Source organism: Macaca mulatta, chromosome 4 (assembly GCF_049350105.2).
Source record: "Macaca mulatta isolate MMU2019108-1 chromosome 4, T2T-MMU8v2.0, whole genome shotgun sequence".
In the NCBI taxonomy this organism is placed as follows: domain Eukaryota; kingdom Metazoa; phylum Chordata; class Mammalia; order Primates; family Cercopithecidae; genus Macaca; species Macaca mulatta.
The window spans coordinates 73,765,039-73,779,514 of NC_133409.1; the positions used below are offsets into that span (position 1 = coordinate 73,765,039).

Here is a 14,476-nt window from a genome sequence, read left to right on the forward strand (position 1 = left end):
CCTTTGTTAAGACAGAGCAGGCTAATTTTGGTTTAGAAAATGGAAATTTTTCAAAGGAAACTTCCTCCACTAGACAAATAGTTTTTGAACTGAGGTTTTGATTAGGGTACAGTGGTCCTCATTGTTGAAATGCAGGAACACTTCTTGGTGACCGCTGACAAAGGGTTAAACATCACAGACAGCGTTAGTACAAGTTAAAAACAGAACCTATCCAAAGCATATAACATACACTCCAAAATAAGCCAGGCTCGCTCCTCGTTAATGGGATCATTGCAGACATGCCAAATTCTACAACTAGTCAATTGTATACATATGGTAAAACTTTTCATACCATTCAACATTTGCTGCAATACGATTTTAATTACATACAGATTGGGTAGCTGGAAGAAAGCACTGGAATTAAATAGAAGAAAGTTCAACACAAGCCCTTTTATAAGCGGCCCTGGTTTAGGTTAGGGATGTATGCAAATGACTGCCAGGGACAGGAAGAGGAATGTGTGGTTTGGAGGACTCTGGGGATGGGACATGACTCATCTTCAACCTGGGAACACAGTTGTTTATCTGGAAGGGGCGAGTTTACCGAAACGGTGATTATATTCCTTTTGAAGTTGAAACTTATGCTGATGCTTGCACCTTGTTACTTACATTCTTCCTTCCCAAGTATAGGGTAGTCTCTGCAGACAAAGCTGCTCTCTGGGCAAAAATTGCATTCAGTTGGAAAAGCGGTGGGGGTTGGATATGGGAGAATGGTACTTCTGAAACTCCCCCTGCCGCCCTTTATTAGGCTGTGTTTCTTGTTTCTTTGAAGTTGATTTTACATAATGATTTCAAAAGTGGTGCTGTTTATTTTACGCAGGAAAAGAGTCGGGAAGCACATTTTGTTTCGGATTTTGAAATGGTGATGGCCGTTGTGGGAGCGTGGATAGGCCTTTGCCTTTTGCAGAGGGGGAAACCACCACTCTGGAATGTGCTTTCCTCACACTTTCATGGCATATCTTTGGTTTTTCTCATAACTTACTGGAATGGCTTTTACTGACTAAATATCTTTTTGGTGAGCTGCCCTGCATCTCAGCTTTCTCTTTTGTGAAATGAAGATAACATCCCCCAGCGCTGATTTCATGAGGTTTTTGCCTGAAGAAGTTTGAAGACTTCAAGACACAAAACCTGACAGAACTGCAGAGCCTGAGAGCATCTCCCAGGGAAAAGATGGAGTTAGTGTAAGAAGGATGTGGAACAAGCCCCGCTTTCTAGAGCCGGTCCTGTCATCACAGCAGGCCATCTCCGGGATGGGGATGTGTGTGCTGGGAAGCTTAGTGTAGGGACCAGCAGGGGCTCCAGGAAGAAGGGGACTGGGCCTCCTGGGAGCCCCAGTCACAGAGTGGGTGAGCCAGTGGATCCCAGGTGTGGGGGAAGACAACAGACCCACCCCAACATCATCTTTGGCCAGGGCGAGCATCAGCAGTTTCCACCTGCTCTGCAGCCTCTTGGCTCACCTGGATGTGGCCACAGCAGTGACAAGCGTCTATATCCATGCTCATCCACCTCTCTTGGTGAACATTCACATACAGAAATGAATCTGCAGACATACACACTCTAGTCTACTTCTCTGTTGTTTCGGCTTTCGCTAAGTCATTTTTTCTTGAGAAAGTCACCAGTTTTAGCCTAGAGGGAGTTGTGGACTTATGATCTATTTACTTAAATCATTGAGTTATTTATTTACATTTCTCCCTAATAAATATCTATAGGTTGGAATATCTTACTTTGAGGGAGATGGTGGGACTAACTAGCTAAAATGTAACCTCTAGTTACGAATTTCTTGAGGGCAGCTTCCACATCTTACCCTCTTCCTGGTAACTCTAAAGTTAATTTCACTTTGTTGAAATGGATTTTTTAAATGGATTGTTTAATGTGTTCAGATATATACAAAAATGACATCTACCAGTCATACAAGTCAGTTTGTCCCTGTTTCAAAAGAAAGGAAGGATGGAAGGATAAAACGAAGAGAAGGAGGAAAGTCATTTGTACTTCATTTCAAATAGGAATTCCTCATTTCTTCTTTGGTATTTACACCAGTGGCCTTAACATATTGATCCCAAGCAAAATTAAACAATTCTAGAAACCACTTTTACAGAGCCCCAATACTCAGTTACCAAGCCCTAAAGAAGCAAGAGATACTGGATTTAGCTGCAGGGGATCTTTTGCTATGCAAGGCACCCCAAAGAAGTCATGTTATACATAGAGTGCCACCGTCCTGTGCCCACTTTGCCATCTACCACCTCCTCTGTTGAGACCACAGTTTTCTGGGGTCTTGGCTAAACTCAGCCACACAGAGACCATCTTCCCCCACACTGGGAAAGAGGACAGGTGCAGGGGGCTGAGATGGGGCTTCATCAGCATGCAAAGGCTGGCTGCTTTATATGCGGTGTGGCTCGGGCCTGTTGCTCCAGGGTCTGACTTCCCTCTTGCTGACCTTTACTGCTTTGCCATTGGGTTCTTAACCCACTCATGTGCCAAGAGAACGCCAGACAGTAACATAGGGAAGGACATTCTAAGCACTAGAGAGGAAGTAAACATGTGCCGGTGTCTAAGAACATGGTACAGTTTTGGATAACAAAAAGTTTACCATTGTTGGAATACAGGAAAAAGGGGTGAGTGGCAATTTACTGGCTATAAGGCTGGTACGCCAGATTGGGGCCAATTTGCACTCACCATGGTAAATTTTCATGACATATTTATGTGTCTGTATCTCCCGTTTGTTTGCACCCTGATATCTAGGAATGGGTCTTACTGACTTTTTCCAGTAATTCCGCCGTTCCATTGTGTTTTTACAAGGGCCCAATAGATTTTTCTTGAATGGATACCTGAGTGGATACCGATTAGTGCTGGAAGTCAAGTTAGCTCAGACTGACGAGCTGAGTGGACTATAAACGGGTCATCTACCATGGTGATTTGTTTGGACTTTATCTCCTAGGCAATATATATTCATTAAAGTTTCTAAAACAGAGGAGGGACCTAAACTTATCCGTGTTTTAGGAAGTAATTCTGGCTATAATGGGACAGATTGTTTTGCTAGAGACTATAAGTTGTAACAACAGTTAAGAAACTAATATAATGGCTCAAAGGAGATATGAGAAGGCCCAAGAGAATAGAGACTTCAGAGAGACATTTATAAGGCAGAATTTGGCCGGGCGCGGTGGCTCAGGCCTGTCAGCCCAGCACTTTGGGATGCTGAGGCAGGCAGATCACTTGAGGTCAGGAGTTCGAGACCAGCCTGGCCATCATGGCGAAACCCCATCTCTACTAAAAATACAAAAATTAGCCAGGCGTGGTGGCACGCACGTGTAGTCCCAGCCACTCAGGAGGTTGAAGCACGAGAATCGCTTGAACCCAGGAAGTGGAGGTTGCAGTGAGCTGAGATGGGGCCACTGCACTCCAGCCTGGTCAAGCAAGTGAGACTCTGTCTCAAAAATAAAACAAAATAAAATAAAATAAAAGTAAAATGTTTAAGGCAGTATTAGAATCCAGCCCCAATTTTTGGTGAAATCAAAGATCATTGTTGGCCAGGTGTGGCGGCTCATGCTTGTAATCCCAACATTTTGGGAGGTCAAGGTGGGAGGATTGCTTGAAGCCAAGGAGTTTGAGACCACTCTGGGCAACATGGCGAAACCCTGTCTCTAGAAAAAATACCAAAAAAAAAAAAAAAAGTCAGCTGGGTGTGGCGATGTGTACTTGTAGTTCTAGCTACTCGGGAGGTTGAGGTAGGAGGATCATCTGAGCCCAAGAAGTTGAGGCTTCAGTGAGCCATGATCATGCCACTGTCCTCCAACCTGGGCGACAGTGAGACCTGTCTCAAAAGAAAAAAAAAAGGTCACTGATGCCTCAAGTGAAACTAAGTATGATTTTCAAGTATATTTATATTCAAAGAGGAAAAGGAAAAGAGATCCTAGCAATTGGACACTAAACATAACTGACTGACGTTCATTTAGAATAATGACACTTAGTAAATAAGCATTGGGTGACCAATAAGATTTACACGGACACACAAAAGAACTGATCTTTACAGGAAACAGAATATGCATGTTGCTTTTATAATATACATGCTTTATAAATACATGAGTGAAAAGTATATACTGGTATAATAAGTATTATCAGGGCTGCTGCATGTGGTCTCACAGGTTGTGCACTGCACAACTCTAGGGGACAGCACTAATAATAACAATAGGTCACCCGCACCCTATATGTCCGTTTTATCCTTCAGCTTAACAAGTTCATGGACTGCTGCTTTGAGTAATAAGTAAAGATGTTTAGGATGGGAATTTGATAGCCTTGCGAGGATTAATCATCTGATAGAAACCTTCTATGGTCAGGTCATTAGTGTTAGGTGTGTGTTGAGTAGGAGTAAAGGACGTCTTTAAAAAATGAGAGAAGTTTTTCTCCTTCTAAAAGACTTAAAAAAAAAAAAGGTGGAGTCTTACTCTGTCTTCCACACTAGAGTGCAGTGGTATGATCTTGGCTCACTGTAACCTCCATCTCCCGGGTTCTAGCAATTCTTCTGCCTCAGCCTCCCAAGTAGCTGGGATTATAGGAGCCCACCACCACTCCTGGCTAATTTTTGTATTTTTAGTAGAGACGGGTTTTTACCATGTTGGCCAGGCTGGTCTTGAACTCCTGACCTCAGGTGATCCGCCCGCCTTGGCCTCCCAAAGTGCTGGGATTACAGGCTTGAGCCACCGTGCCTGGCCATAAAGGACGAACTCTCGCTCTGTTGCCCAGGTTGTAGTAAAGTGATGCGCTCCTAGCTGACAGCAACCTCTGACTTCCAGGTTCAAGCAATTCTGGTGTCTCAACCTCCTGAATACATGGGACTACAGGCATGCGCCATGACTAATTTTTTAGTAGAAATGGAGTTTCGCCATGTTGACCAGGCTGGTCTTGAACTCCTGACCTCAGGTGATCTGCCTGCCTTGGCCTCAAAGTGCTGGGATTACAGGCATGAGCCACTGTACCTGGTGTCTTCTACCCTCTTCTGATAACAGTGGCCGAATCAAGCGTTTTTGTTGGTGGTGATGTTTTAAGGCTTCCTAGTATGTAGTGTGCCCCATGCCACGATGCTTGGTGTTTCTGTGTCTTGTTCAAAGTGAATAATGCAGAATGACATGTGGACTCGGCCATTAGAAGGAATGGATTCACAGAAGTGGATGAAGAAAATAGGATCCCTGATATTCTTTCACAACAATCATATGTTGCTTCAAAATTTTTGTGGATTTTGCTCACATGCTTCAGGGGGAACAGCTCCAAAATGTGACAGCCCAGAATTTAGGTTTGGCTGGCTCTTGGCTGTGGCCCACTGTGACTGGGGTTTCCGAACCATCACAGCAGTTCTCAGCAGCCCGAGACTCAGCCTGGAGGATGCAGAAGGCTCTGCACAATGTGTCAGAGCACAGCACCCTCCTGGATATTACTCTGCTGAGAGCTAACGGAAAGGAATGAAGCCTTGTTGATTTCGGAGCAGCCCAGACGAACTGCATTGTAGACAATCTCCAGATACTCAGCCCCTTGGGATCCAGTTGCCAAACTGTGGTCTGGAATGGGGCCTGGGCACAGTGCAGGTAGTGTACAAAGATCTGTTTTTCTCCCCACACATTCGTCTAGTGGAAACATGTCAGGTTGCCTCCTCCAAGGCTGTGCATTTATTTTGAAGAATGTTAGAGAGGAAATATATTGCGTACCATCTTCCTCCCTCTTTGGGAGTGTTTATTGTGATTGGAAATCATTCTAGTCCACATGGCTGTAGTGTTCCCCCACTCTTTGTGCTCCTATGTTAAACGGCCCTCTGTGCAAATAAACAGAAAAGGGCAACGTTTTAAATTCAGCTACAGAAGGAGTGAAGTTAGACTCTGGAGAGCTGGGATCGCATAACCCTGGCTTGTGTGCTCTGTGGCGTGCTTTCTTTTCTTGCCTCTGGAGTGAAGCCAGAAGGTACAGTAGGGGCCTTCGCCGGTGCTGGCCGGGAGCCCAGACTCAGGTATTCTGCAGTGAATGGCACTGCTGGCTCTGCTTTGCCATTTGGTAGAATTTACCTGGGGTTTATCTTGACTAATCCTGCTGGAAAAGGACATTTTGAGTTGCTCTGAACGTCATTAAAACCTAAATGTAAGAACCAAAGCTGAAAAACTTGTGCATTTTGGATATGAAACTTTTTATTTTTGTTTATTTATTTATTTATTTTTGAGACAGAGTTTCGCTCTTGTTGCCCAGGCTGGAGTGCAATGGAGCGATCTCGGCTCACCGCAACCTCTGCCTCCTGAGTTCAAGCGATTCTGCGGCCTCAGCCTCCTGAGTAGCTGTGATTAGAGGTATGCGCCACCACGTCCGGCTAATTTTGTATTTTTAGTAGAGACCGGATTTCTCCATGTTGGTCAGGCTGGTCTCAAACTCCCGACCTCAGGTGATCCGGCCTGCCTTGGCCTCCCGAAGTGCTGGGATTACAGGTGTGAGCCACCGCACAGGGCCTATTTTATTTATTTATTTATTTATTTATTTATTTATGTGTTTATTTATTTGAGATGGAGTCTGGCTGTCTCTCCCAGGCTGGAGTGCAGTGGCACGATCTCAGCTCAGTACAACCTCCGCATCCCGGGTTCAAGCGATTCTCCTGCCTCAGACTCCTGAGTAGCTGGGATTATAGGTGCCTGCCACCATGCCTAATTTTTGTAGAGATGGGGTTTCACTGTGTTGGCTAGGCTGGTCTCGACCTCCTGGCCTCAGGTGATACACCCGCCTCGGCCTCCCAAAGTGCTAGGGTTACAGGCGTGAGCCACCACGCCCGGCCCAGCTTCTGACTTTGTAAGAAAAAGCAAACCAACAACCCAAACTGTGAACGAGATTAGAAGAAAAAGCAGGGGCTCTAGTGGCCAGGGTATCTGATTTTCTGCTCTGGTTCTGCTACTGTGTGCCCCTGGGCATTTCATTAGCTTCTCTGCTCCTCTTATTTCATCCATCAGATGAAGACAATAGGACTACTTAGTAACCAGAGTCCACTTACCCTTCTGTTATGAAGAACAATTGTGATTAAACTCTCTGCCTTATCATGAATGTTAATCCTTGAACGTGTTAGTTAAACCTGAGCCCTTGGTTTGGAATTTAGATGTGTGCAAAACCACATAATCAGGAAACATTGAATACAATTTCATTTACTTTTTATTTTAATTTTTTATTTTTTTGTAAAAATAATAGAGATGGAGTCTTGCTGTGTTGCCCAGGTTGGTCTCAAACTCCTGGACTCAAGCAATCCTCTGACCTCGGCCTCCCAAAATGCTAGGGTTACAGGTGTGTTACTTTTAGTATTTTACTTGAAAATAATTTATTAGCATTGATAATAATGAAAATGGTGAATACTTACAGGATACCTTTTGGTTCATGAAGCAGTTTCACATGAACTATTATATTTGTTTCTAAATAAAATAAAAGATCATGCCCTGGCCAGGTGCCGTGGCTCACACATGTAACCCTAACACTTCGGGAGGCCAAGGTAGGTGGGTCGCCTGAGCCCAGGAGTTTCAGGCCAGCCCGGGAAACATGGCAAAACCCCGTCTCTACAAAAAATTACACAAAATAGCCAGGCATGGTGGCACATGCCTTGTAGTCCCAACTACTCTGGAGGCTGAGGTAGGAGGATCACTGGAACCCAGGAGATAGAGGCTGCAGTGAGCCATTATTGAACTACTCCACTCCATTCTTGCTCTGTTGCCCAGGCTGGAGTGCAGTGGCATGATCTCGGCTCACTGAAACCTCTGCCTCCTAGGTTCAAGCAATTCCCCTGCCTCAGCCTCCTGAGTAGCTGGGGCTACAGGCACACACCACCATGCCCGGCTAATTTTTTGTATTTTAGTAGAGACGGGGTTTCACCATGTTGGTCAGGATGATCTCCATCTCTTGACCTTGTGATCTGCCCTCCTCGGCCTCCCAAAGTGCTGGGATTACAGGTGTGAGCCACCGCGCCCGGCCTAATTATTCTGTCTATTTCAACATACACTTGTGTTCTCTCCTTAGCCATAACCTACAGTGAAGGAGAACTTGTTAAAGTCCCTGATATTTGTACTGTCTGACACATATGATGGGTGAAGAAACATAAAACATAAATATCTGGTTGTTACTTTTCTATATGTTTCTGGGGTTGATTATTTTGTATAGTATCCAGTTCTTGTCATCATCATAATCCTGTATGGGGAAAATATGGATGAAATCGTAGATAAGATAATTTATCTTGATGTCGTCTCATATTACTGCTTGTTAACAGATAAATATTCAATAACCAAGACACCAAAATATGACTGCCCCTGAGCTGCCTCTCATGGCCACGTCATTGCATACTGCACGTCAGAGAGCCTTACAGTATGAATGAGTGCCACAGGTTACTCTGTGGGTGGACCTTTTTTCTCTTGCCTCATATCCGTACTCAGAAACCTGAGATAATATGTCCACGTGACAGTCTAGTGGATTGCCCTGAATCTTCAACTTACCAACATGGTACCCAGAAGATGTCTGAAGGAAGTTTTATTAAAGTAACAGAAAATTTAATAACTATATCCTGATAAGGGAGATCACAGTAAACTGCCATCCCAAAGGAGCCTCCGTTCTGGGGATTAAGATAGTATGAAGGTGCCGGGTGCGGTGGCTCATGCCTGTAATCCCAGCGTTTTGGGAGGCCGCGGCGGGTGGACCACAAGGTCAGGAGTTCAAGACCAGCCTGGCCAAGATGGTGAAACCCCGTCTCTACTAAAAAACTACAAAAATTAGCCAGGTGCGGTGGCAGATGCCTGTAATCCCAGCTACTCAGGAGGCTGAGGCAGGAGAATTGCTTGAGTCTGGGAGGTGGAGGTTGCAGTGAGCCGAGATCACGCCACTCCAGCCTGGGCAACAGAGAGAGACTCTGTCTCAAAAAAAAAAAAAAAGTTTTAAGGGTCCTGAGTCTGACTCCTTAACCTCCTGGCCTTCTGGACTCTGATGCTCTCCTGTACTCTTTTGGCAGTGGGATGGTAGGAAGTTCCGTCCAGAGCTAACCAGTGTTTGTAGACTTCCATCAGCTCCCACAGTTCTAGCAATTAGGGCTAGAATTGGGGGTCCATCTTCTTGAGTCTGGGGCTCTCATGCAAATACAGAACTGGTGTCATGGCCTGACAGGTGCCCATCCCCTGTCCCAGGCTATAAGAGAAAGGAGCCCTGACTCTGTTTTCCTCTCTCATCCCTAGAACTGCCTAACACTCCTTCTCCAGCTCTTCCTATCTCTGGGCATTCGATTTGGGCATCTCACCTTTAAAAGACTTCTCTTGGTGACAAACCAAAATTGTACCAGTTCACTCCAGGCACAGTGGCTCACGCCTGTAATCTGAGCACTTTGGGAGGCCAAGGCGGGCACATCACTTGAGGTCAGGAGTTAGTCCCTAGGCAGACACTTGCTCCTCTTGGCCCTCACCATTTTGTATGAGCCTCTAATAAAGCACTGGTCACTTTATTCTATAACTCAAGAGCTTTCACACTTTTTTCCACCATGGCCTAGAAAAGGAAATATAGTTTACATCGCAAACCAGTACACACAGAGGTTTATGTGATTGATAGAGATACATAGACATATGCCTTTGTGAGTTTCCTTACCTTTACTATATACACACTATTTTCTAGTCTATGCTATTCTGTTCTGCTTTGTTTGTTCATTTATATATTTTTAATGCTAATCAGGCCGGGCGCGGTGTCTCACGCCTGTAATCCCAGCACTTTGGGAGGCCAAGGTGGGCGAATCACTTGAGGTCAGGAGTTTGAGACCAGCCTGGCCAACATGGTGAAACCCCATTTCTACTAAACACACAAAAATTAGCCGGGCGTGGTGTGGCCTGGCCAACAGAGCAGACTCTGTCTCAAACAACAACAACAACAAAAAATACATACGTACATATATATATATTTTTAATGATAATCAAGACCCACTAAATGAATCTCATGACCTTTTAATACGTTAAAAGCTGCACTTTGAACAACGTAGTTCTAGTTCTGATTCAAGATCTAGAAGAATTTGCTCAAAAAAAAAAGAAAAAAAGAAAAGAAAACTGAGTTTGGATTAAAATGCCTGAATCTGCTTCTCTCCTCCCTGTTAGATTGTGAGCTCACTGAGGACAGACAGTTTGTCTGTTTCTCCTTTATATACTCAGCACCTACCTTGGTGCTTGGCATGTAGGAGATGTGCAGATAAATATTAACTGAACCAAAGAACTCGGCCTCTCTGGGTCTTCGTGCCCCCATATGTAAAATGGAGAAGTGCCCATGTGCATTCGGGGGGCAGTTGTGAGAAGAATGAGATCATTCACCTGTAGCAGCAGGCACAGAGCCCAGCGTTAATAGCTGCTCAATGAACCTGCATTTCTTTCTGGATTTCTTTTTTTTTTTTTTTTTTTTTTTTTTTTTTTTTGAGACAGAGTCTTGCTCTGTCGCCCAGGCTGGGGTGCAGTGGCCGGATCTCAGCTCACTGCAAGCTCCGCCTCCCGGGTTCGGGCCATTCTCCTGCCTCAGCCTCCCGAGTAGCTGGGACTACAGGCGCCCGCCACCTCGCCCGGCTAGTTTTTTGTATTTTTTAGTAGAGACGGGGTTTCACCGTGTTAGCCAGGATGGTCTCGATCTCCTGACCTCATGATCCGCCTGTCTCGGCCTCCCAAAGTGCTGGGATTACAGGCTTGAGCCACCGCGCCCGGCCTCTTTCTGGATTTCTACACCTAGCTCTTTCTTGGATTGACCACTTGACTCCCCTGCATTTTTTTTAAGTGTAATGAGAGGTTGAACTCTATTAGCCTCAGTTCCCAACCTGCTTAGGCATGCTAAGGTTTTCCAAGATGCTATGGATCCTGGAGGCAAATTGCCCTTCAGGGACAGCAATTTCTTCCTGAAACTCAGCACATACAGGTCAGGCATTGTCTGAAAATGTGAGCGGTCACGGGGCAGAGTCCTTTTTGTGACCCCCTGGTGGGACTCGTTTCTACATGAAAAAGTGTGACTTGAGCTGATTATTAGCATTTTGTTGCAAAAATGTAAATTACTTCCACATCTAGAAAGATTACAAAGTAAGTTTAGGCCAGGCGCAGAGGCTCACGCCTGTAATCTGAGCACTTTGGGAAGCCAAGGCGGGCACATCACTTGAGGTCAGGAGTTTGAGACCAGCCTAGCCAACATGGTGAAACCCCATCTCTACTAAAAATACAAAAAAAAAATTAGCTGGGTGTGGTGACGGGCACCTGTAATTCAAGCTACTTGGGAGGCTGAGGCAGGAGAATCGCTTGAACCCAGGAGGCAGAGGTTGCAGTGAGCTGAGACTGTGCCATTGCACTCCAGCCTGGGCAATAAGGTGAGACTCCGTCTCAAAAAAATAAAAATAAAAAATAATAAAAAGTGTAAATCCAGCATGAAATTTGGAATATTTTCTGAATCAAAAGCCTTCATAAGAGCCGTTATTTCAAAATTGTGACCCTAAGTTAAGTCTGATGTAGCAGACAGAGCCCTGGTTGATGAACTTCTGACTTGGTCATTAACTGGCTGCTAGATTGCGGGTGGGACAGCCTCCCTGGATCTCATTTCTTCATCTTTGAGGAGGAGTATCCCATTCATCTCCAAAGTTCTATGACCCCAGATTTGAACCTTGGAGTCCTTTGTTTTACATTCACTGGAATGTATTAACAAATGAGGAGATAGTATTTCAATGAACACATCTCAGTTGCAGAGTCTAATCAAATGCAATGCCTACAACATTTTCTCTATAATCATTTCTTGCTACTATCATATAGAAAGATTAGATGATGCTTGAGCCAGCCTTAGAGCCAGTGGAGAGTCAGGTTAGCTGTTACTTGTGTACATAAAATCTCAAAAAACAAGGTTTTGCGTGAAGTATCATGGTAGTTTGCTCTGAATTGCACCTCGTCTTATCCATGCAATGGGAACTTTTCATTTAATGTTGCAGATTGATCCCTCACCTGTGGGTAATTTAATGAGCCTATTTGTTGTTTTCTTCTAGGACAGAATGACTCGGAAGATAATGGAGCTTTGAAGCTTCTAGCAGAATATGAAGTCTTTCGTCTTCAGCTATCTGGGTTAAGTTTAAGCAGGTCAGTGGTGAGTTCCATTTGTACCCGTGTCTTTGGAAGTTCCTAATGGGCAGGCTGTCCTGAGGTTAACAGGGAGATGGGGAACGTCTCACCTGCGTTGGGCTCCTCTAGCTACCTTGGCGTTAAAGCCGAGGTTTTCTCAGATGCGAGAAGTGAGATGCTTGGTGTGGTGAGGTTCACAGTGCAGTTTTCCAGCACCAGCTTCATGACGTGGAAGCTGCTCATCTGCTCCTTCTCGGTGTTGCCCCCGCAGAGATTCTGTGGAAAAGAAAATTAGATAATAAGTGGTTTAACTTGAAAGGCTAAGCTCCCTCAAAAAAATTTCAAAAGGGACTCCCTTCCCTCTGTTGTTTTCAAAATGAATGTTCACAGCTTCTGTACAATGCAGGGGCTCTCACATCATTGCTTGTGGACTCTGCACAATGTACAATGCAGGGGCTCTCACATCATTGCTTGTATAGAGAGAAAATAAGTTCACTATAAGAAACTGCCTTCTAGGCTGGGCGTGATGGCTCATGCTTGTAATCCCAGCACTTTGGGAGGCCGAGGCGGGTGGATCACCTGAGGTCACGGTTTTCAAGACCAGTCTGTTCACCATGGCAAAATCCCGTCTTTACTAAAAATACAAAATTAGCTGGGTGTGGTGGTGGGCACCTGTAATTCCAGCTACTCGGGAGGCTGAGGCAGGAGAATTGCTTGACCCCGGGAGGCGGAGGTTGCAGTGAACCGAGATAGCGCCACTGCACTCCAGCGTGGGTGACAAAGTGAGACTCCATCTCAAAATAAAAAATAAAAAAATAAAGAAACCGCCTTCTAACTTACTTATTGCCCATTGCTCATCTTTGCCCATTGCGTTGACCTTGTTTGAGGTCTCCTTTCCCTTCTCCAGTTTCACCATCTTCCACCTAAAATAAAACTCATGTCCAACCATGTCACTCCCTGGGAATCCTCTGAATGGGCCTCCGTCTCCCTCAGGGAAAAAATCTGGTGTCCTAGCCCAGGCTCCAACCCCACAGTCCCCTCAGCCGCGTTGCTTGACGCCCCTTCGTCATCCTTGGACTCATCCTCTGTTGGGCCCCTCTATGTCTTTGCTCTTGCTGTCCTTTCTGTCTGACACAACCACCAGCCCCTCCATCCCCGGTCTACCACGCAGCACCCAGCTCATGTGTCAGCCCCTCCAGGCAGCCTTTCTGGGACTCATTGCCCCGGGCTGCACACCTCCCTGTACCCAGAGTGCCTGAACACACCTGGTCCCCACACTCACCATGGCGACATGACATTTTTGCTTTCTCCTCCCTTTCACTGCACTGGGCACCCTTCTAGGTCAGGGACTTCCTCATCCTTGGGGCAAGGTTCAAACCCTGACTCTACGACTTACTGACCATCAGCTCTTGGACTCTATCTCTTCCTAGCTTGCTTTCCTCATCTATAAAATGGAGGTAAGGAAAATACCTCTAATGTTGGGTTCCATGCCTGTTGAGTGATGTGTATGGAGCTCTAGGGCCAGTGCGAGGAAAAGGCTATGTAACTATTGTCTCATTAGTGCTCATCATACTGAAGATTAAGTTGAATGCAACTGTGCATTTTTTCCTTGAAGATCAGAGCCATGCAAATTGCAACACTGATTGTTCTCATGGACATCTTCTCGAACTTTTAGACAGTTTTGCTGAAGGAAGTTGAATGCAACTGTACTATTTTGTGACATCTTAAGGGTTTCTACGCTTATTTTTTTAATTTAAAATATTTTAAATTTAAATGCGTACGTAGTAGGTGTAGATGTTTACAAGGCACATGAGATATTTTGGTAGAGGCATACAATAATGATCACATCAGGGTAAATGGAGTACCACCTCAAACATTCATCATTTCGTGGTACGAATATTCCAATTGTAATCCTCAGTTATTCTAAAATGTACAAGCTGTTGCTGACTGTAATCTCCCTATTGTGCTATCAAATACTAGATCTTATTCATTGTATCCAACTCTATTTTTGTACCCATTAACCATCCCCAAATCCTTCCACCTTCCCCTTCCCCACTCCCAGCCTCTGGTAAGCAACATTCTACTCTCTTTTTGTTTTTATTTCTTTTTCTTTCTTTTTTCTTTTTTCTTTTTTTTGATTGGAGAGTTTCATCCATTTACATTGAATATTGTTGATAAATAGGGACTTAGTACTACCATTTTGTCATTTGTTTCTGGTTGTGTTGGGATCTTCTCTTTCTTCCTTCCTTCCTTCCTGTCTTGCTCTGTCTCCCAGGCTGGAGTGCAGTGGTGCAATCTCGGCTCACTGCAACCTCCAGTGCCTAGGCTCAAGCAATTCTTGTGTGTCAGGC

At 44.9% G+C, this 14,476-nt stretch overlaps 1 protein-coding gene across 5 annotated transcripts in view; it reads left to right on the plus strand.

The window, feature by feature from the left end:
- Positions 1 to 14,476, plus strand: part of SCAF8 (SR-related CTD associated factor 8) — a 227,423-nt gene that overhangs the window by 198,016 nt on the left and 14,931 nt on the right. For all 5 annotated transcript variants that reach the window (XR_013416254.1, XR_013416258.1, XR_013416255.1 and 2 more), the window contains one exon: positions 12,053 to 12,143. The gene's annotated coding sequence lies outside the window, so the exon portion shown is untranslated. The remainder of the gene's footprint in view (positions 1 to 12,052; positions 12,144 to 14,476) is intronic.